The sequence below is a fragment of the Hyaena hyaena genome, unplaced genomic scaffold (genome assembly GCF_003009895.1).
Source record: "Hyaena hyaena isolate Hyena2069 unplaced genomic scaffold, ASM300989v1 scaffold_120, whole genome shotgun sequence".
NCBI classification, from domain to species: domain Eukaryota; kingdom Metazoa; phylum Chordata; class Mammalia; order Carnivora; family Hyaenidae; genus Hyaena; species Hyaena hyaena.
Window position 1 is genome coordinate 112,696 of NW_024080752.1, and position 21,832 is coordinate 134,527.

Sequence of the window (21,832 nt, forward strand, 5' to 3'; positions counted from 1 at the left end):
GGCTAACTGCTTAACCCTCAGTGCCTAGAACAACATCTGGTAGTCTGTGCACCTTTAATAAATATGTGTTGAATAAAATGAGCAAATATTGGCAATAAGAATATATGCCTGACTTTGGAGAGTGTTTCTTCTATGGAAACATACATACATGTTTATAACAACATTTCTAGAATCACAAACTGTTAGAATTGAAAGAGAACTTGGAGGTCTTGTAATTTAGCCTGAAGTTTAGAAAATGTCAATAATAGGGGCACCTGGGTGGCTCAGTCGGTTGAGCGGCCGACTTCGGCTCAGGTCATGATCTCACAGTTTTTGAGTTCAAGCCCCGCATCAGGCTCTGTGCTGATAGCCTGGAGCCTGCTTCCAATTCTGTGTCTCCCTCTCTCTCTGCTCCACCTCTGCTTGTACTCTGTCTCTCAAAAATGAATAAACATTTAAAAAAATTTTAAAAAAAAGAAAATTTCAATAATAATGATCACAGTAATAGTAATAAGAAATTATTATCCCAAATTGCTGTCCTCTCCACTGCCCCACATAGTCCCGAGGCAATTAACAAGTCCATGTCCAGATTACTAGCTTGACCAGGTGGTTCAAGAGGCTGATTGGTCTCAGAAGGAAATGGACAGAAACTCCAAATTTGTTGGGGTTTTTTTTCTTTCATAGTTTATCGTCAAATTGGATTCCATATAACACCCAGGGCTCATCCCAACAAGTGCCCTCTTCCATGCCCATCACCCCCCATCCCCTCCCCCACATCAAACCTCACTTTGTTCTCAGTATTCAAGAGTCTCTCATGGTTTGCCTCCCTCCCTCTCCCCAAGTATTTTTCCCCTTCTCCTCCCCCATGGTCCTCCATTAAGTTTCTCCTAATCCAAATTTGATTCAAAATCCTGTGTATAATAGAGGGGAGGGTAGGAAAAACCATGGAAAAGTAATAAGGGTGAGAAAAGATTGTTCCTAAGGAATATAAGCACTGCCCCACATTGTGTAACCTTGAAGGCCTAGAGTAATAGCTCTCATGCTGCCTCAGCACTTAACATTCTTACAGTACTTTTGTAACCATTCTTCATTGAATGTCAGAAACTAGCATCTTTCCAGCCATATGTGGCCCACAGATTGATACACTGATCCCTGTTAGAGACTTTTGCTCATTACTGAAAAATCGACTACAAAGTGAAAAGCCACTGAGTGAAAAAAAATGTTTTTTGATTAATTTGAATAGGAAAAATTGTGATGTATTCCTTCTCAAATAAATATACCCAAACTACCCAAAAATCTCTCAAGTTAAAAAAAAAAGTATACCAATTCAACAATGAAAGCAAGTATATAGGTAATAAACAATTCAAAAGTGCATAAATACAGTTTGCCCATAAAATATAATGTGAATGTGATGAAAGTTTTTTGTACTCATTTTTTTCCTTCTTTCTGAATCATTTTCTTCATCAATTTTTCAATCTTTGGGGGGCTCATGGTTATCTTGCACTCAAACTGCACTTGAAAATAAAGTTATAACATAGAAAAACACCCTCTGGGCAAAAGAAAAGCTAAATAAGAGAGCAGTTCAAAATGTGGAAATAACACACATGCAATTGCTGGAAAGTCATGAGAAGCTGCTATTTCTTCATGCCTGCCAGTTGGTATTCATATATAAAACAGAACATTTTGGGTTCCTCCACACGTGGAGCACAGTTCAAGTTTACTCTCTTTGATCTATCTAGAAACTGCTATATCAAATACATTGGTGAGTGTATTTTTATCTAAATCCATAATATAAAAATAATATCACTTCTTATAAATGTATTTATGTAGTGCATATACAAGTAAAAAAGTTATTAAACACACACGAAAAATGGGAAGAGCCAAAAGGTGGTATAGTTTTTCAAAAATCAATAGAGTAAAAAGATTTTAACTGAGCAAGCAATCATTATATGTCTGCATTTTAAAATTAGGGTCACCTGGATGCCTCAGTTGGTTAAGCGTCCGAGTTTGGCTCAGGTCATGATCTCACAGTTCATGGGTTCAAGCCCCGTGTCAGGCTCTGTGCTGACAGCTAGCTCAGAGCCTGGAGCCTGCTTCGGATTCTGTATCTCCCTCTCTCTCTGACCCTCCCCTGCTCACGCTGCCTCTCTCTCTCAGAAATAAATAAAACATTAAAAAAAATTTAATAAAATAAAATTAGAATTAGTCAGAGGCTCCTAGGATGGCAGAGTCAGTTAGGCATCTGACTTAGGCTCAGGACTAAGCTCATGGTCAAACATTTCATGGGTTGGAGCCCTGCATCAGGCTCTGTACTGACAGCTCAGAGCCTGGAGCCTGCTTCAGATTCTGTCTCCCTCTTTGCCCCTCCCCTGCTCACACTCCATCTCTCTCTAAAAAATAAATATTAAAAAAATAAATTTAAAAAAATAAATAAAATTGAATTAGTTGGAAACATTTAAAAATGAGAAAATCACACAGAAACACAGAATTTTGGCTTTTCCTGAGAAAGTGGATGATTTGAGTACACTGGTCTCAACATGCTTTCATGGCAACAATAGACAGGAGTAGTGGCTGCTAATTCTGAGGGCCACATACAACTCATTGTGCTAAAGTAGAGAAACTGAGATACCAAGATGTCCTGTGATATGTTCAAACTTGGAAATGTAGAACTAAACTAAAATATAGGTACTTTTATTTGAATTTTCCTTCCAGAGCATAACAATACTAAAGAGTGCCTTTCCGCAGATCCATCCAGGAAATTCAGACTATCAAACTAAATGTAGCAGAAGGTTATTGAGGAGTACCTGGAAACCGGCATTATTTTCTTTAGTTTCTCTGACTCTTGCATTTTCCAGATATGTTGTGCTCTTGTTCCTGAAGGACAACATCTGGGATCATCTTTCAGTCAGCAGGAACAATTCTCAAATTTGGCTGTGTGTTGGATTCTCCTGGGGAACTTTAATTCATACTGATGGCATGGTCCTATCCCTAGAGATTCTGATTTAATCATCTGTGGTGCAGTCAGACATCAGGAGTTTTCAAAGCTCCCCAGGTATTTCTAATGTAGAGTCACTATTGAGCAGCACACAGATGCAAACTCTTTCTTAGGCTAAGCCTGCACCTTTTGCTGAGAAAGTCCTAGCTTTCTTTGGGGAAGGGAGCGTTAATACCCCGTTCTTACCATGAGCGCAACCCAGGGCAATTGGAGAAGAATCTTGTTCCTGGATGTTAAAGCTTCACTTGCCAAATCCAAAGACTCTTGGTAATAATAATAGTTACGACTGAGGAAGAACTTACTTTGTGCCAGGTACTGCACTAAATACAGTAAAACCTTGGATTCTGCGTAACTTGTTCTACAAGTGTTCCACAAGATGAGCAAACATTTCAAATAAATTTTAACTTGATAAACAAGTGGTGTCTTGCAATATGAGTAGTACATGATGCCAAACATCACATGATCACAACTGAGCCAATGGTTCTTCTCTCTCTCTTGCTGCAAGATTGTGGGTGATCATCTCCCTTGGTCTGATGCTCAGTCTCAGGCCGTGGTGTTTGAAATGAGAAACAAGTGACTCTTTAGAACATTGGAAGGTGCCCACTACTGCCACTAGTGGATTCTTTGTCCCTTCAAGGCACCTATGGACAGTCCTTTTCTTTTCCATACAAGAGTAAGTTTAGGAATGCTTTGCTTCATCCTAGGTCAGGCTGCCTAATATAGACCCTTTCCTCTGCTGCCTTATATCCAGTTACATTAAATATAGTGTATGACAAGAGTTTATTTTTAATACTTTGTATTAAATATTATAAAACTTATTTAAAACTTTACTATAAACTTTATAATAGTTTATATTAATACAACTTAATACTGTAGTGTAGATAGCATCCATGCAAGCATATACAATGGCTCCCATGCAAAAAAGATTGAAAAGAAAGGCAGTAAGGAGATGATTACAGTGAAAGTTAGGAAGGAAGTCATTGAGAAGTACAAACAAGGTATGTGAGTGGCCAAAAATGCAAAATTTTATAGAAAGTCTACATCAACCACATTAAAGAAGAAAGAAGGGGGCTAGGTGCAGCAAAAGGAGTCATGAGAAGATCAAAACAATGGCCATGTGTTTTGGAAAATTAAGAAAAGTTGCTTCTGGTTTGGATAAACAAGGAGCAACTAGCAGGTGATACTGTGACCAAGAACTTTATCTGTGAGAAGGCAAAGGCCTTCTATGCCGACCTCATAAGTAAACTGCCAGGTACGTCAAAATTACAGAAATTAAAAAATTACAGAAAACTAACAAAACTTAAAGGCAAACGGGATGGTTTGATAACTTTAAGAGGAGTTGTGGCAACCATAGTGTTTTGAGGCATGGAGAGGCTGCGAATTCAGACTGAGAAATTCTCTATTGAGTTCCAGAAACTCATAGTTTCTGAGTATTACCTGCCAGAACAAGTTTTTAACTGAGGTGAAAGGGAGCATTTTGGGAAAGTGAAGCCAAAAAGGACCTATGTTACAAAAGAAGAGAATGAAATGCCCAGTCACAAGCCCATAAAAGACCATCTCACTCTCTTGTTTTGTGCTAACATAAGCAGAGATTTCAAAGTCAAGTCCCTGCTCATGTATCATTCCAAGAATCCATGAGCCTTCAAGAAATGCAAGGTGCAGAAGAGCCAGATAAACATTATGTGGAGATCCAACAGCAATGCCTTGGTCACTATTATCTTGTTTGTTGAGTAGATCAATAAGGTCTTTGGTCCTGCAGTGAAGAAATATCCTTTAGAAAAGAATCTGCCACTCAAAGCCTTGCTGGTTATGGATAATGCTCCTGCTCATCCTCCAGTCTTTGAGGGCAACTTACTATAACAGTTTGAGTTCATTAAGGTCAAGTTCCTTTCTCCCAACACCACTCCAATCCTCCAGCCCACAGATCAGCATGTCTTTTTGAACTTTAAAAAGCTTTACACTAAAGCACTATTTCAGTGATGCTTCAAGGTGACCGAAGGAACAAACCTTACCCTCCAAGAGTTCTGGAAAATTCATTTCCACATCATGAGCTGCCTCAAGATCATAGATAAATCCTGGGATGGGATCACTAAGAGAACCCTCAATTCTGCTTGAAGAAAACTGTGGCCTGATTGCATTCTTGGACATGACTTAGAGGGGCTTGCTCATGACAGGTGCTGCCAGTTGTCAATGAAATTGTATCCTTGAGGAAGACCATGGGACTGAGGTAAATGAGGATAATATTCAAGAGCTCATGGAGGAACATGGCCAGGAGCTGACCAGTGACAAACTGATGGATCTGCATTGCGAGCAATAGCAAGAGGTTATGGAGGAGATCTCATCTGTAAAAGAGGAGGAGAAAAAGGCAGAGGAATCCTCACTTTAAATGATATTAGGGAGATGTGTAAAATGTGGGAAACAGTGCAAAATTCTGTAGAAGAGCACCACTTGAATAAGGATGTAGAAGTGCGAGCAATGAATCTGTTTAAGACAATGCAATGTCACATTTGTACAAAATCCTCAAAAGGAGGCAAAAGCAAGTGTCATTGGATAGATTCCTTGTTAAAGCTGCATGAAAAGAAAAAGATTCCAATGAGCAGAAAGATAGCAATGATTCCATTAGTGATAGTGAAAGTTGTCCTACACAATAATTCCCCTCTCTCGTCTCCCTCACACCAGCCACAAAGGTTTTCAAAGGTAAGTGCCGGTTAATTTGTTTTTCTTTATTTTTATATTTTCTTTATTATTTTCTATTATATTACAGTACTGTAATCATTTTACATGAATGTTTTTGAGCTACAGAATAAATCATCTGAGTTTTCATTATTTCGTATTGGGAAATTTGCTGTGATATACAAATCCTTACAATTTCAAGCATGTTTCCAGAATGAATTATGCTCACAAACCAAGGTTTTACTGTATTTTGTATATATTATCCCATTTAAGCCTCAGCAGCACCCTGTGAAACAGGTATTATTATTTTCTTCCCCATTTCCAAGATGAAAGCTCAGAGTTTACATAACTTAGCCAAGTCACACAGTTCCTAACAGGCAGAACTAGATTGAGCTCTTCAACAATCATGCCATGCTTTCCAACTTAGGGCTTGACAGCAGCCCACACATGGTTTTATTTCTGTAAAGCAGATTATATCATTTCAATGCCACTGGAAAAACTAGAGTTATGTTATCTGGTGGTTAAGAGAAAGAGGTCTGGAGCCAGACAGCCAGGTTCTAATCCCAGCTCCATCACTCACGGCCTGGGTGACTTTGGGCAAGCCACTGGACCTTCATCAATTTCAACTTACTTTCTTCCGAAGGGAGCTAATAATAGTACCCAGACCATAGAGTTGTGGTGAAAAGTAAATGACATTAGCAGATTGAAAACCCATTCACAATGCTGACCTACACTATTTAATGAATAGCATATCAAATTTTTTTATCATCATAATTGTATTACTATGTAACATCCAGAAAGACAGAGGTTTGGTGCTTAGACTTTGCTCCCACAGGGAAGTATATGCCTAGTTTTTACTTTTGTTTGTGACACTTAACAACCCATTTATTCCATAATATATTTAAAACATGCTATTAAATACAGGCTTCCAATTCAACAATGTGTATAGAGAAACAGAACAAGTGTCAAGAAAAAGAAGCAATGATGATATGGATCCAAAGGATCCTCTTTTCTGATGGTTTAGTAATCTACCATCAAATTTGCACTTGCCCTGCAGCATCAGAAAGCATTAAGCCAAGGGAGCTAATTCTATTCTCCTACTAGAATTGAGGTCTTATAAATTTACCTTGGAGGAATTTATAATCCAGGTCAGACAGCTATCCAAGATAAACAAACCACCAAACAAGTCTCAATAAAGAATCTCAGTACCCATGAGAAAAAATGAAAATGGTATTATAACTTTGTAATAATGAAAGGTAAACTATTCCCTGGAAAGGGACTGGAAGGTAATTTGAAATTGTTTGAAATTCCAGATCAGGGTGATCTTTCTAGAAGACCTACAACATTTGGCACATTGACATAGGCAAGTAGAAATTTCATAAGTGCTTTATTATCACAGTAATGAGAATTCATTACAACTTACCTGTACTTTAAACTCCTGAATTATTGTTTCAAGAGCTTTTCTCCAATGGCTTTCTTATTATTATCTCACCTCAGAGAATAATTGCAATTGTGAAGAAAAAGGGTGTGGAGGGTAAGATGTTCTGAATATTTAGAATGTTCAAGAGCCCACATATTCTACCTGGGGTGCTCTGACCTGCTCATCCTAAGATGGCTTTTGGATCAAGCTTTATTCCCTATGGTCTGTCAGCTGTACTCCCAGTTTGCTGCTTAATTGATCCACATGTGTAGATATGTGTCTGAGTGTTAGGATAGTTTACATTTTAAGAAAAAAAAAAGAGAAGAGGTCTTAGCAATGTGTCTGATCCAATTATAGGAGCCCAAAGAAAAGCACAGAAAGGTCCAAAGAGTCCCACATTGGGAGAAGAGTCCAGAATAACTTTATTGGTGGTCTTGAAGAGCTCAGATAAATCACCTCAATGAGCCATTAAACGAGGAAGGGAAAAGAAAAAGAATGATAAAGATGCATCTTAATCCTAAATGTACTCATCACAAAAAGCCTGCTTTTTCCATATGGACAATACCCACCTGCCATTCATTTTTAAGTTGTGATAAGAGCTATTAAGGCAGACAGGACCTTTACCTGGAACATCATTAACAAAAACTCTTACCAGAGGTAGGCAAGAGATTCGGACCATACATTTATCTTTTCAGCTAAATGCATATGCTCAGGAAGCAATTCTGTCCAAAGGTTATCTTCAAAAACCAAATACACACATTCTGCTCTTAAACTAAATATATGGTACAAGGTGATCAGCTATATGGCAAAGTCAACACACACTCACAGACAGACACACACACACATACACACACACACACACACACAAATCCCTTTTTCAAAGAAGCATACTTTTCTGAAACTCAGTGGACAGAACCTATCTAAGCATGAAGAAATACGTTATTCAGGATGCAAATAAAAACAAGGTAATATTACAGCACTTTTACAGGACTGAAAAATCAACAAGTTCTTTTGATGAAGTGAATTCTTATTTCTAAAGTATTCAATAGCTAGCTTTTCACTGAATAAATAATTTTTACAAAATTCAATTTTGACTTCATAGTCATTTACCTCTCTTCTTTAGGTATCTGGGATTGTCAAGGAAGAGGCATTGTTTTTCCTCTATCACTTATCTTCCAACATAGGACTCTAGAAGTTTATCCAAAGCCACAAGTCAAAAACTTATATGTGGGCTGATTTAACACTCTAAGATTCTTGAGAATAACACCCACAGTCAATGAGAGCATTGAAGAAGTCCATTTAAGAAAATGCCTTCATGCATTTGGGGTGCTATAACCAAACACCGTAAACTGGATGTGGCCTATAAACAAAAGGAGTTTATTTCTCACAGCTCTGGAGGCTAAGACGTTTAAGATCAAGATGCTAGAAGATGCATGTCTGGCATGAGCCTGCTTCCTAGTTCATAGACGGCCATCTTTCTGCTGTGTCCTTACATAGCGGATAGAGAAAGGGGAGTTCTGTGAAACCTTCTTGTATGAGAGCACTAATACCATTCATTAGGGCTCTACACTTGTGACCTAATCACCTCCCACCTCTTAACATTATTATATTTAAGGCTACAATTTCAACACATGAATTATTTTTTAATATTTTTATTTATTTCTAGGAGAGAGAGAGAGACAGCGTGAGCAGGGGAGGGTCAGAGAGAGAGGCAGGCACAGACTCCGAAATAGGCTCCAGGCTCTGAGCTGGCAGTCAGCACAATGCCTGACGCAGGGGTCGAACCCAGAAACTACGAGATCATGACCCAAGCGAAAGTCGGACGCTTAACCGACTAAGCCACCCAGGCGCCCCTTCAACACATGAATTTTGAGAATGATATAAACAGTTAGTCTATAGCATTCCACTCCTGTCCCTACAAAATTCATGTCCTTCTTGCATGCAAAACAAATTTATTCCATCCCAATAGCTTCAAAAGTCTTAATTCATTCCAGCATCAACTCTAAAGTCCAGTCCAAAGTCTCATCTAAATGTCATCTCAATCAGATACCAATGAGACTCAAGGTATGATTCATCCTGGGGCAAAACTCCTCCCCAGTTGTGAACTTCTGAAACCAGGTAAGTTTGTGCTTCCAAAATACAATTGTGGGATGAGCACAGGATAGATATACCCATTTCAAAAGGGAGAAATTGAAAAGAAGAAAGGGGTAACAAACCCCAAGTAAAATCCAAACTGCAAGGCAAATTCCAAGAGCTCTTAAGACTTGAGAACAATCCTCTTTGACTTGATACTGCCTTCCAGGTCCATGGGGCAGAAATCTCACCCTCAGAACCACTGAATAGTGGCCCTACCTCTTTAGCTTTTCCAGGCACAAGCTAGGCACCCATAGCTTTGGGCAACTCTGCCCTGAGGCAGCTTTGTACCCCACAACTCTCCAGGACTGAAGCCCTAAGCCCTAGGCTCTGCCTGGAAGTCCCATCCTTTGAAATATCAGTGGAGGCAGCTATGTTCCCCCTGGCTCTTCTAGGTACAGCTCACACAGCACTGGGGCCTACCAGAAAGGCACATGGGGTGCCAAGGAACACAGAGGAGGAGTATGGGGGCAGAGATTGTGAGGGGTTCGGGGCAGCCTACAGAGGCCCCATAGGCACTGGCTGCCCCTCCTTTGCATTCTTCCATTGCCTTGAACAACAGCTCCTGGCATCTATTTAGATGGCTGACTAATCTCTTTATCAAAGGTGGTGTGGTCTCCCCTTTAGTGTTCTGCCCAAATATACATTCTCATTTCTTTATCATATGGGTAGGTTGGGACTTTTCCAAATATATAAACTCTGTGTCCTCTCTGATTTTTTTTCACTCTTGATAAGAGCCCCAGTTCCTATTCAGACTCAGTCTCAAAGATAAAACCTCAGAAACTAAGTTTCTAAAAATGAAAACAATACTGCACCTTATAAGCTTGCCTCACCAGTATACCCAGGATCAGCTCTGCAATACCTCTAGGGTTTCCACATGTTTTTAATACCCAGCACAGGACAAAAGATGTCCCAACAGGAGCACCAAAGGATTTCAGCAGACCCTTGGATCCTATCTTTATTTACATTCATTCTGACAACCATTGAATGCCCACTATGTATAAAACACTATGACGAAGAAAAACATTAAGAACTTCTCCCTTTTCTTAAGGAGTTCATGATCCACTGGAAAAGAAAAGCTGAAACTGGAGTGTCTTATAATTGAGGCACAAAATGCTATGATACCACAAAGATTGCAGTCCCATATAGAAGGACTAGGTGCACCCTCAAAAGAGGCTGACTTTCACCAGTCCAACTGAGCCTTAGACTATTTTGAACCCTATTGACCTGATCTGTTGGACCAAGCTATTGCCAGATCTTAGACAATCCTTGGACTCAGTAGGTAACATCTGCTTTAGTCATTGCCCAAGAGACTGTTGGGGATTTTGACCAAGTGCACAGCCTTGTCACACTGTCAAAATACCTACAGTCTTTGGGGAAGACGGATGCTTCTAGCTTCTCCAGTCAGAATATCAACTTGGAGGGGCGCCTGGGTGGCTCAGTCCACTGAGCATCAGACTTCGGCTCAGGTCATGATCTCACAGTTCGTAGGTTCGAGCCACGCATCGGGCTCTGTGCTGACATCTAGCTCAGAGGCTGGAGCCTGTTTCAGATTCTGTGTCTCCCTCTCTCTCTGACCCTCCCCTGCTCACGCTGTCTCTCTCTCTCACTCCCCCCCACCCAGAATAAAACATTAAAAAATTTTTAATTAAAAATAAATTGAAAAAAGAGATGTTGCAGAAACCCTGTTCTCTCTGCCCCTCTCCTGCTAGCACTGTCTCTGTCTCTCAAAAATAAATAAACTTTGCAAAAAAATTTTTAAGAAAAAAGAATACCAACTTGGAGTACCAAAGAAAGCCTACCAAGGAGGTGAATTTTGAGCTAGCTTTTGAAAACACAAATACAATTTTAATGACTATTCGTATATCTCTGTTGGAAGCCAGAGGAAAGGAACCAGAGGACATTCCAGACAAGAAGAGCTGGTAATAATAAAGGCACAAAGGTACACCCATGTATTCTCTCAGGTATATGGCAGAGATATAGGTTAGTCCTATCCCAGTGGGGAATACAGAAGATGATACACCTAAGGTCAATGATCTTTTGAACCCCTTTGCTGAATGGAGAGTTAGACACATACAGTAGGTAAATAAAACAAAAAACTATGGATTAATTTAATGTCCTCAGCAACTGGAATATATCACCCAATACTGTGGTCTTAAAGCACTAGAGACTTTCAGTTTGTTAGAATAAATTTGGGTGATAGAACTTTTAACTACCTATGTAAACAATGAAAAACTGTTGATTAAACTATCTTTGATAATATCCTGTTTTATGTGAGACACTATGTGTCATATGTGAAACCAAACTTATCTGATGAATAATAGTAAAATGAGCCCAAACAAAGCACTAGAAACTAGATTTGTGCAAATCTGAAGAACAGACCCTTGTCAGGTTTTAGGGATGGAGGCAAAAAAGAGAAAAGGAATTTCAGCAGCTACTCACAGTCAACCCTTGTGTAGTGATGCTGCGGAAACCTCACCATGTCTTAGACCCAAATCCCAGCTCACTCTTCCCCCAGCAGGCTGGTGAGATTGGGTACATTGCTCCCTCAACAGCTTTTAAAGTCACTTAGCTGTGACCTGGCAGCTGTGGAAGCCATCAACTGAGAACTGAGTGGCTATACTAGGACCAAGCAGAGAGTGGTAAAGGAGGGCATAATTTGGGCAATTCCTTCTTATCTGTGGCTCTGTCAGGTACGAACAACAGAGAAAGAAAGTAACTGTCTCTTTACAAAGCTGCTTTCTACCCTGCTTTTATTTGTTTCCACTCCTTCCAAGCCATTCCTGGGACCTCAATTCCTCTCCATCAACCACCCAACTTGGTGTACAGTGGATAAGGAAAATTGTCAGGAGTGGCATTTGCTACTTGACATTTTCTACCAGAGTGATAGGAAGGAAGGAAGGAAGGAAGGAAGGGAGGGAGGGAGGGAAGGAAAGAGGGAGGGAAAGAGGGAAGGAGTGAGGGAGGAAGGAAAGAAGAGAAAGGAAGGAAGGAAAGAAAGATGGAAAGGATGGAAGGAAAGAGAAGGAAGGAAGAATTTACATTTAAAAAAAGTACATCACTCATCTTCTGCAAATGCTGCTGGTATATGAAGACAAAGGCTACTTTGATATTCAGCTTTGCTTTCAATAACCTCTACCCCTAAAATTAACTGCACAGAGGGCTTATCCCAACAATAAGGCTGCAATAGGCTGCTCAATGCCCACTTACCCATATTTAGAAGGGAATCCAGGCCAAAAGCCAGGCAAAATGCATGCCAGAATCATTTGAGGTATAAGCTTTCTAATACCAAACTCTATGCAAAAGATGTATCTTTCTATTAATGTTAAACTTGGGTTCTATTGAATTATTCTCCATTCCCTAAACCCATGTAGTCAAAGTAATTCAATAAATATTGAGGTGCCTGGGGGATGAGTCAGCTAAGCATCCAACTCTTGATCTCAGCTCAGGTCATGATCTCATGGTTTGTGGGTTCAAGCCCAACATCAGGCTTTGTGTTGATGGCGTAGAACCTGCTTGGGATTCTGTCTGTCCCTCTCTCTCTGTCCCATACCCACTCATGCTCTCTCTCTCTGAAAATAAATTTTCAGAAATTTTTTTAAAAATATTCATTAACTTCTGCTATGTTTCAGACATTGTTATAGATGCTTGGAATATGGTAGTTCACAAGAGGATAAAATCCTGTTCTAATAAAACTTTATTCTTAAGAAAAGAAACTACACAATAAAGGAAGGAAGGAGGGGGGAAGGAGGGAGGGAGGAAAGGTGATGATAAACAAAGGAAAATAAAATAAATAAGATAGAAAGTGTCAAGACAAGATGATAGGACTGAAGAGTAGCTATTTTAAATAAGGTGATCCAGAAAGACTAAGGAAATAAGGTATGGACTCCATTCCAAGTAAATTTCCTGAATAAGGAATGTAAGAAAGAACACTTAAGTCAGAAATGTTTTTTCTGGTCCTAATTCTGCCTGACTCACTTGTGTCCTTAGGAAAGTCTGAATGTCCTCATGAAAATAAGGAGCTTGGGCCCATCTCTCTGTTCATTCATTCCACCCACATTTAATGAGCATGTTTCATGGCCCAGTCCCATCCAAAGTGCCAAAGATAAAAAGACAAATAAGATTCTGCCCCTGCTTTCAAGGAGCTTGCAATAAGGGGGACATAGTTCTGATAATTACATATAATACTCTGTGATAGTGATAATAACAGAAATGAGAACAAAAACTCTGAAAAGCACAAACAAGGAAGCCATGCCTAACTATCTTTGCACTTCTACAACTCGAAGACCTCTGAATCAACTTTGAAGAGTGTGGCACTCAATGGCCTTAGAAAAGCCTTCCTCTACACTTGTGGGGATGAGCACTGGGTGTTATATGGAAACCAAGTTGACAATAAACTATTTTTTTAAAAAAGGGAAAGAAAAGAAAAGAAAAGAAAAAGCCTTCCTCTAGATGATAATACCCCAACTTTGGCTCACTGAAGTCAGTTCTTCGATAAAATGCTCACTTCACTTATAGCAGCCAACAGAAGACTCATCAAGAAAGTCAAGCCTTTCTGCTAATTTTAGAAAATTTTAAAAATTTTTGCCAACTTAAAAAAATACACATCTCAGGGAGCCTGGGTGGCTTAGTCGGTTAAGCGTCCAATTTTCACTTAGGTCATGATCTCGCGGTTCGTGAGTTCGAGCCCCGAGTCGGGCTCTGTGCTGACTGCCAGCTCAGAGCCTGGAGCCTGTTTCAGTCTGTGTCTCCCTCTCTCTCTGACCCTCCCCTGCTCACGCTGTCTCTCTCTCTCTCTCCTAGAAATAAATAAAAACATTAAAAAAAAATACACATCTCTTCCAATTTAAAAAGCAATACACATTTCCGAAAAATTATGTTAAACTTGGTGAAATGCCTGAAGGTGGCTTCCATGGGAGGTAGGGCACCTTGGCTTAGCAACCTGAGGAGAGGGCAACCCTTTCAGAGAATAGAGGCAGGAGGACTGGCACCAGTGGCTCCTCCACCTGACTGGCACCAAACCCCAGAAATGCACCGTGACAACTTCATTCATTCGTCCCTGGCTGATGATAGGCTCAGCTGAAGCACAGGGGGCTCTGAATTGGACAGCTTTCTCTACTCACCCAAATGACCACTTTCAAAGAATGTCTGTAGCAGTTGATATGTATTCAACTCTGTACCAGATAAGATTTACCCCTGTCCCCTAGAAAGCTAGCTAAACTTGACTAAGCACCAGTCCTTGGCCTCCTGATGTCCAGAGGCTTCCCTGTAGCTTTACGGACCATCCAGGACTCTCTGCCTCAGTGTAACTCTTAGTCCACAGACCAGCAGAACACACACTGCCTTAGCTCTCACTTATGTTGATTTTAGTGCAAACCTCAGCCCACAAATAAGTTTACAAAGCCAGTTTACACACACACACACACACACACACACACACACACACACAATTCATTCCAACCCAAGAATTTGGTGAATTAATTAAAATCTTACTGAAGATTCTGAAGTAGGCTCAGAGGATGGGTTGACATCGGAGGTCTTACAGCCTTCCAGCCTGTCTCTCATGGCCCACTCCATCCTGCATGCTTTCCCTGCCCTTCCTCCATTATCTTCCCAGAGCAATAGATAGGATATCCCTCTCTTTTCATGCAGAACATACACTTTCACCATCAGGTCCACCCTGGCAGGTCTCTTTTTTATCCCATGATTCCACCAAAGCATTTCCTTCAAATAAATGTGGCATCTTTCCTAAGAATAATTCTGATTCATAAAATATGCTTCTTTTGTTTCATTAAGAGTTCTGCAAATAACAAAATTCCAGAAGAGCAAACAGATGTAGAAGTAGAAGTGCAAAGATAGTTAGGCATGGCTTCCTTGTTTGTGCTCTTCAGAGCTTTTGTTCTCATTTCTGTTATTTGAAAACTACAACAGAAGGGACTAGATGAAAATTCTTAAAGATAAACTAGGAACAACCTAGTCTCAAGTATTTGAAGTCATTTATCACAACTGTATTCTTTTAACAAATGTGTGTCAATTGTCAGCTTAAGAATACTTAACTACCAGTCCCTACATCACTGAACTCCATATTCACAAAAGGAAGATTGATAGATGGAGAATAATGTCAGAGAGTGGTAAGTGCTATAAAAAAAAGGGAAAAAAACTCAATGGAACTTGTTTAAAGAACTTGTAAACCCACTGAAGTATAGGAATGCAAAGTTAAATAAGAATCCACCAGCAAGAAATTCCTAACCAACTGAGAACTATGCCATGCAACATTTCTTTTCCCTCTTAAAGACAAAAAAAATCTGTAAAACCCTTCATCCCTAGTCCTTGAAGAAATTCAACAACTCTCCATTAACACCACAGTGAGGTCACACCTCTCACATTTACATGTATTTTACAGTTAGTAGTTAAGCGCACAAATAATTTGGAGTCTAAGAATGCAGTTTATAAGCCTGTGTAGCTTAAGCTAAAATTCTGTCCCTCAGAAACTAATCTTGGAATAATTACTAATGCAGACATTAAGTGTTCTCCATTGTTGATACGCTAGCTCTGTTACAAGTATCCAGCCTAAGGTGAAGTAAGGTGTGGCGAAGGTCATCTCAATTAGGGCAAGGCCAGAGTCAGTTTGAGACATTAAAATACAAAAACAAAATAAAACAGTAATTTCTTGGATACCCATGTCTAAAATCCCCACCAATATCCTGGTAAAATGGCATGACATTAACACCAAAACACATTGAGGTGCTATCTGTACTGTGTTCCAGGTATGTGCACATAGAGCAGTAGCCTTCTCACCATGACAACAACCCTACGGGTGATTAACTAACTGAGAGAGTTGGTAAGGAAAGAAATAAAATTAATGATGCATTCATACCTTAAACATTATTACTTAACCTTAAAACATATGTATATATATATTCATTTGTTAATCTTCTGAACTAGGAACAATAGCGAAGTGTAGGTCCTCTGATTAGGGTTCTATAAAGTCTTGCTTATGTTCACTATACTCATTATGCTTCAACTGTAACTTCCTATTTCTGTCTCTTTAAAGTAGAATGATAACCTAGAAGTACTTACAAAGCATCTATCTGATTTGTAGATTTTTATAATTTCTTCCAATTATTTACAGTCACCTCACCCACATTTTATAAAACAAAAAATTTATAGAGACTTGATAGTATCAAGCTTTTCCAAAACACTCAGATTAGCTTTAGCAGAAACAATTTTATTTTTGTACTGGTACTTCATCAATTATGTAAGATTTGTGATATTTAATTAAATTATGTAATTAAAATGATAAGTACAAGTGGCATAAACAGGTTGGGAAATAAACACAGCAGATTTTTAGTAACATTAATTCACCCAGTGTGAGTGTCCTGAATGCCAGCCTACCAGCTAAAGAAGTTCAAAGTGCCTTGGGCTCAGTCAGTATATCCTCTAGAGGGAATGGAGAAGCAGGTTAAGTGGAGTTTGGATGAGAGATTTCAGAGTATATACATGTGCATATACAAACATATAATCTCTCCTGCTTGAGTGCTCCACTCCTTATCCCCTCAACTCAGAAAGAAAAGGAAAAAAAAAAATGCCTTCTCAGTCTCCCTTGACTCAGCTTCATGCATACAGAGGAAGAAGTCATGGGATATTTCAGTGCCCCATGCTGTAACTTCTAAATCTTTGGCTAAATAAAGTAGTGAGGTAAAATATGCCATGGGAATAGCTTAGACATTGAAAAAACTGCATCAGGGCCAGCTTTCAGCTCAATGGAACTTCTAGAATAGCTACAATGTTCTCCTGCCTAAAAATATCACCTCCACAAGTAACAAAATCATTTACATCCATGTTTCCTGGCTCAGGTTTATTGTAAAATGAAGAGAAAGCTAATCTGTTGTACATAAAGAAGTAGCTGACTTTTTCTTTTCCAATTTCCTGGAGCATCCCAAGAGATAAGGGGACAGAGGGCCCTGGACCTGGGAAAAGAGGAGAAAAGAGATACGTGGCCTGGAATGAAAACTTATCTAGTAGCAGTCAGAGGGATGAAAGAAGAGATGGCCAAAAAGAGCTCCCTGGCTCTGGAGAAGACTGGAAAACTTCAGGCCAATTATGCTGACCCATATTTATTTAACATATTGACTTGTCTGTGCAGTGATGTACCACTCCCCAGATTCCCCAAAATCTTTCATCAAAGTCTATGACTTGTAACACCTTTGTTGATAGTGCTTTGAGTGCACCACTGGTTCATTGGATAGAGCAACACAGCCTTAAAGAAAACAGAAGTTCCAGAATGCAAAACACTGAACAGACACAGATAATCATGCAAAATTAGGAACTGGAAACAAGAGGTGACAGACATCCATTGGGATAGCCTTAGATACATGGGGCACTGTTTGGGACAACATAAGCTGACTGTGCCATCAAAATGCTTACAGTCTTATCAAGGAAATTATATGTATCCACATGACATATTAACATAAGAAGAGCAGATATCATGTGCTAATATGAATGACAAATTGCACGTGCAGTACAAATTACATACTAAACAGACAGCAGGACCAACTGAAAAGTATATAACGGGCTATAAAAGAGAGGATATGATTTGATTTGATGATGTTCCTATCAAAAACTATTGTTTACATCAGGAAGAAAATAATAGCACTGAAAAAGCAGGGTACTTCCTTGGGCACCACTGCCATCACTATTCATTTCTCTATGAGAGGAATGACATACACGAATAATTTCCACTGTTGCAAATTTGGACATATTCTCCACATTGATTTTTTTGCTCTAAAAGTTTACTTTACCAATATCAAAACTGGATTTATACATGTCAATAGACAAGTGTTCCAATACACATAGACTGGGCCAAGAGGCTCATGATCATTACTCATATTCCTCAGATGCATATCCCGACAGGAAGCACAGCTGCCTTGTCACTGTCCACTCTCTTTGCAGTGGCCCACAGTGGCCCTTTCCATGGTGATATGGCTGCAGTGACCAGTAGGGCAGAGATACACATAAAATAGATATGTGGAGCCTGCTTGGACTCAGGTCAATCTGACTTAGAAACTCCCAGAAAGATACCTGAAAACATCCGTGCAACTGAATAATTCTTAAGCTTCACAGATTTCTAAACAGAGAAAATTTAACCATTCCATGCACAAATATATTGACAAAGAATAAAATGAGAGACTCAAAGGAAATTTCCAGTATGGATCCTTGGGTGAGTCTGCCCAACCCATCGTTTTCACACACTTCAAGTGATTATTACTTACTGCAGGAAAGGATAATGGTTTCCTCAAACCATTTTCCCCCCACTCATCTGCTGTCAGAAAGGTCATTATGATGGAAGACATGTCTACAGAACTGCACAGGATGAAACAAAACATGGCCCTGCTAGCAAAAGGCAATAGTGTATCCACATAACAGAATATGAATTCCCTGTTCTCCATTCCACTAGTATGCCTTAGATTGTTACACACACATGATGGAATGAGAGAGAATGTGTACAGACACGTGCTCTGTCCTTCACGTACATCCACAAATTTGATTTTAAATGAAAAGGCCTTACTGTCATGTTTTAGCCCATATTTTTCCATATTTTTCATAGTGCTGATTTTGAACTTTCAACATGCTATGTTTATCATTCTTAAAATATAGGGGATATAGAGCTAGCAGTAACACTCAGTCATTTGGAACATGCATTGTAAGTTACAGAGAAAACAGAGGTTCTGGTTTATTATGCTGAGGCTGTAAAGGCACAGATACAAAATATGGCTGGCAGTCAACTTGCTTTATTCTACTTTTAACAACTTACTAACAGTGTGTAAATATAAAAGCAAACTTTGATTTTCCATCAGAGCTCTCTGAAATGGATACTAGCGTGCATTTAACATTGTGACCAGAAATATTGAAATTTGACAGCTGAGAGGTTAAAGGTCTCAAATTTATACATTGAGGTGTTTGTTCCTGTCATCATCCCAGCAGCTTCCTCAGAATAACCCCTTTTGCTTACTGAACCTTTGAGAAACAGAAAACATTAAGTAATACATCTTGGCAGACATCCTGGGATTTTGCTCCCACCAGGAAGCAAGCCATCCTAAGCTCACTAAAAGAATTCTAGGGATATGAAAGGACATCCTTGCAACCTTTAACTATTGTGTAGAAAAATCTCCTATTTTGGGGGCCCATGCTCTAAATATGTTAGCCTAAACTCCTGGATTTCATGCTTGGTTCCCCACATACCTCTCATCTGACACTTCCTTCTGCCAAAATTCCATTTGCTGATAGAAAACGATCACTTGAACTCTTCCCTGTAAGGTGAGAATACTATGTCACTCCAGCAAAATTTATCTTCAGGACAAACACTCCCTTCCATTTCACTTCCCATTTCAGTGCCTATCTCCCCTTTCAAGTAGCATTCCAACCTTCACCCCTGGCTCCCAAGATACCCAAACTGCCCAGTCCTCCATGCTAGCCAGCTGATCAGAATCCATACTTTGCTTCTGAGACGATCTGGGTCTACCTCAAAATCTTGACTCTTCAAATGCATAAATCCAGTAGCCAATTTGCAAAATATATAGCAGTAATTACTCCAAATAGAATAAGAATAAAATTATAACAAGAGTCATAAAGGAACAAGGAGATGACTGTCACAATAACTCACATGTATTAAGTGTTTATCTAGCCTCATTCTAAACAGATCACATGTAGTAACTCATTTAATCTTCATAACAGCCCGATTAGGCTCATGTCATTTTATCCCTTCTCCCTTTTTGTTTTTTAACAGTAAAGAACAAAATGGCAAAGATTTTTTGTTTCTTAAATATTCTTTAAGATAAAGATTCTGGATAGTCTTCTGGACTCTCCCACCGAAGAGGGATGTGACTGGCCCCCATTACAATATGTACGGTTACTAAATGTCATGAATCTTCAAGATCACTTGCAAATCATTGAAGCTTAGATGGTAACTCCTGAGACATCAGGGTTCTGGCACAAACCTATTTTTAATAATTCATTAAGAATCTAATGTGTTATTCCTCCCAGGGATATCTGTCATTTAATAATATCCCAAACCAGATGGATTAATAGTAAAAAACTGAACACTAGGCATATCACCTTTTGGCAAAAAAGAGAAATATCTGTGTATCCTTTGAAATTATGCAAGACCAAATAACCACTCTCTATTTATGAATAAGGCCTAAACTGGTTGAAGTAAGACAAAGCAGGCAGGCCTTACTCAACACAGTCTGTACCCCTGCTTCCAGGTTTTTCAGAAGGAAAGGACATAAAAACAGTATTTGAACAGGTAGGAAATAAAACATAATTATTTTTCATGTACAGAGGATATTTGAGAATTGTCCCATTAATGGTACATTAACAAGAAAAATCTCGAAACATTTCTTTCAAACTTGAGCCTGCATCAGAATCAACTGGAGGGGTTATTAAAATCCATATTCCGGGACACTAAATTAGAGTTTCTGATTCTGCCTTTCTAACAAGTTCCCAGGTAATGCCGACGCTGTCAGTCCAGGGACCACACTCTGAGAAACAACACTTCTTACCAGAATAGGGGAAGAATGTGCTGGGTTACTCTAGATGCTTGGGGATAAACGAAGAAGCTGATAAAGGTTTCATTCTAGCATGAATTCTCAGAGTACCTCTCTGCATGAAATATGCAGCAATCTCTTGTAATATGCCAAACACTATGCTAGGCATTAAAGGAAACACAGTGAAGGAGACAGTGCATCACACAAGGCCAAGTGGCCTTGGGAAGAGCTTCCTACCAGAAAAGGGTCAGACCCACTGGCACTGCAGAGTCACACTAGGCAAGCCTTGCAGGCAGGCGAGGCTCGAGGCCCCCAGGAATGTAGGCAGTTAGATCAGCATCAAAACAGGGAGAGAACTCTGTTCCTCAGAAACATGGCCTCCACTGGGGTACTCAGGGCTGGGCAAAGGGGGAAGTACTACTCACAGACACACAGGCACACACATACACATCCCTCAGAAACTGCACAAAACAGGGGAGTTAGATAGAAATGATCCCTTTGGGTAAGCCCAGACCAAGGGTGGTCAGTTTTACTTCCTGCCAAAGAAATTGATATTGATATCAACTCCCCCAAACCTAAGCAGAAGCACAGAGTGAAAGGGGAAAATGCTACAAATAAATAGGTATTTTATGTGTCTGCCATGAAACACCTGCATAAAAGAGAAAAAGGACGAAAATCTATTTTACACCTCAAATTTAAAGATTTTACATTCCCTTCAAGTTTTTATATTAGAGCCCAGACTTGGCATTTTATACATGTGACACACTCTTTATAGCTCTCTGATAAAATACATGTGAGGAGAAAAAACAGACTAGACAAGTTACCACATTGCCCCTTCCTCATATTTTGTGAAAATTATCTTTTCTCAGACTCACAAAAGTCTCAAACTCTGCATGATTTACTAGGAAACTTTGGAAGCCAAAGCTTTTGTAGACCATTCAGCCATGGCATATGGGCTCAAGTTTTTCTTAGCTCATATATAGGTACCAGATACATCCCCCTCTTGGTCAGAAGAACACAGCTATGCTATGTGATGTTTTGAATAACCTGAGATCACTCTTTGGCCCTCCTTATGTCCTCTAAAGA